Source organism: Pavona decussata, unplaced genomic scaffold (genome assembly GCF_977016875.1).
Source record: "Pavona decussata unplaced genomic scaffold, jaPavDecu1.1 SCAFFOLD_101, whole genome shotgun sequence".
NCBI classification, from domain to species: Eukaryota; Metazoa; Cnidaria; class Anthozoa; order Scleractinia; family Agariciidae; genus Pavona; species Pavona decussata.
In genome coordinates this window covers 245664-248455 of record NW_028145516.1, presented here as the reverse complement: position 1 = coordinate 248455, position 2792 = coordinate 245664, and positions in this window count along the sequence as shown.

The following is a 2792-nucleotide window of genomic DNA, read 5'->3' as shown; positions in this document are numbered from 1 at the left end:
CGTGTTATTTTGAATTTAAAGGTTTTTGAATAAACGTCGCTACACCATTTTGAGAATCTTACAATTTTTTATGTATTTCAAATGACAAAAAATAAATAAAGATCTATTCAGTTCAGAAAAACCACAAGTCAGTTCATTTCTTTCAGACAGGAGTTCTACCCACCATTCTCTCGAGACCGGGGGACCTGTGGTTCTTCCCTGTTTCGAAACTGTAAATTTGAAATAAAGATGATGTTTGAAGTCGGTTTTTGGATGGAAAGGCACTCAACAGTTCATCTGTTGGACATCTGTTTGGATCACGGCCTTAATCGCCTGAGCAATGCGGATTAAGTTGTAAACAAAATCTAAACTTTACTTCGGCAAAATGTTGGCTGAAAATTGCCTTACACTGGAAAACTAATTCCTTTCGTTTTCGAAGGGGCAAATACGTCGTTAAAAGTGCAAAAATATCCAGCCAGCATTTTCGTGAAGCCAACAACAGCTGGTAAACAACAACAACAACAATTTATTTACAAATTCAGATCACATAAGGGGCTTGTCCTGCAAATTGCCACAAAGTTAGTCGAGGCAGGACAAGACGAGCACGAGAATATATTGAAAAAAAAATTACAGTAAATTACAAACATGCTGGAAAACAGAAAAACTTGACTTTACATAATAACGCAGAATGATTTAGATTCAAAGGCTATGCATCAAAATTCTATTCCCTCGTTAAACCTTCAGCAATTTAAATTTTCAGCTTAAGCAATCGAACGGGCCAAACTGTATTAATTGATACACAAACTATACCTTTCGATCTGGAAACACAGGAGACAGCGTTTAAACTATTTTGCTTTTATGTTCTCGTTCGGTTCCCCTGAACGTCCAGGGCTGAATTGCTCGAAGCATGGTTAGCGCTAACCATTGGTTAAGAGGTATTAAAACCTATAGGTTGTTATGGTATTTAACCTGGGTTAGCGCCAACCATGCTTCGAGCAACTGGGCCCATGAGTTGCATGAACTGTATGAAAGACATCACAAAGTGTCCCCTACCCTAAATTCTTACTAAAGCACAAATAATTCTGTCATAAATGAAGTCATTTGAAAACGACAAAAAGGTCTGTCTTATATCAAAGTACCCAAAATCAGGGCAAGATGCATTTCTGGACATAAGTGGGCCCTTGAGTTGATTACGAAAGGAACATACAACTCAAACTGATAGCTTCTTGAAGTCAATTAGATGACCTGTGTAATATTGTATGGAGCACAAGATGAAACATTGTAACAATACCGCTTGAAATGCACAGAATTAATAATCAGCTGGATTGTTTAATCAAAATGTTGAAGGTTGCAGAGCATGCAAGGGTAAGACATGTAATTATAGGGGGATTTATAGCAGACGGTTTTATTTTCGTTTCTGATGTAAGACGCAATGTAGACAGAAGGGACCTTTACAATTTGAGCACAAACTTACGAGATTGAGTACGAGTACGACTTTCAAATTTCAAATTCGTCACGTCCCCAGAACTCTCACTCTTCCCTGTTGCTTATCTTCAGATAAGGAGACCCTAGAAACAAGATTGGTGTGACAAGCGATTATCGAAACCTAGCAAACTAGATTTGAAAAGTCGTACTCGTACTCAAATCTTAATAGATCCCTAATAATTGAAAACCTTCTTAACGAGCAAATCAAATGTTTGCAGTTGTCGAATATGTCAGTTTTAAACAAATTTGTCGGCTGAATCTTACTAAATTGGAGAACGTGATCAATGCTGCAACGAGTGTCGTACGAGCAAAGACCACAGCTCGTTCCCAGTCCCTATCAATCAGGAGTAGGGCGCGCACAGTTCAAATTTTGTGGAGTCATGGGGTTCAATCACGTGCGTGGGGAATTTTGGGAGGTGCAGAATCCCTTTCCATAACAGACTCCGATGAAATGTACCAAACACCACACATATGCCTCGTAAAAGAGCCTTTAGGGATCGTGCAGAGACTGAAAATTTGAAGCTTTGGGAGTTGGAGCAGTTTTCAATTAAGTGTCGAAAGTAATTCGCGTTTGCTTTGGTCTCGCTTTACTAATGTCTGTGATTGGTTAGAAAATCTCGCGCCACTCAACCAATGAGTAGTAAAACCAAAATCAATGGTGACATGGTCGCACGCGTTTTCCGGCGCTTAGCGCCGATTACATGTATTTGCTTCGACTTCTGATTGGTTGAGGGTGTTGTTTGCGTCAATTATGATTGGTTAGAGTAATTACTCTGGGCCCAGTTGCTCCGGCAAAGCCCGATTAAACTAATCCTGGATTAACGTAAACTTTGATTGGAGTTTAATGACTAATAAATAAAGATTATTCCAAAATATTTTCCCCTCGTTGTTGACGTAGACTTTGCTTTGCCATCAGCTTAAAATTAGCCTTTTTAAAACATTTTTAACGAGCGCGAGGAAAACCTCGGTTAATTTTTAATCGTGGATTAGCTCTGGTTTCGAACAACCGGGCCCTGGGGCCCGTTTCTCGAACGTCCCGGTAACTTACCGGGCCCGATAAGTGTCTTTGGAGTTAAATGTTTCTTAACCGAAGTAAATTTTTGTTAGCTTTGAATACTAAATTTTAAAATCTTATAATTCTATGAAAACATTGGCCAAGTACCATGTCTGTAATCACTTTATAATCGGCCAAAAAACACTTAAAAATATACTTATCGGGCCCGGTAAGTTACCGGCTCTTTCGAGAAACGGGCCTCTGGTTTTGGTTTTACGACACTCAATTAAAAACCGTTCTAACTTTAAAAAGTTAAGGAGAATTCAGCCGCATA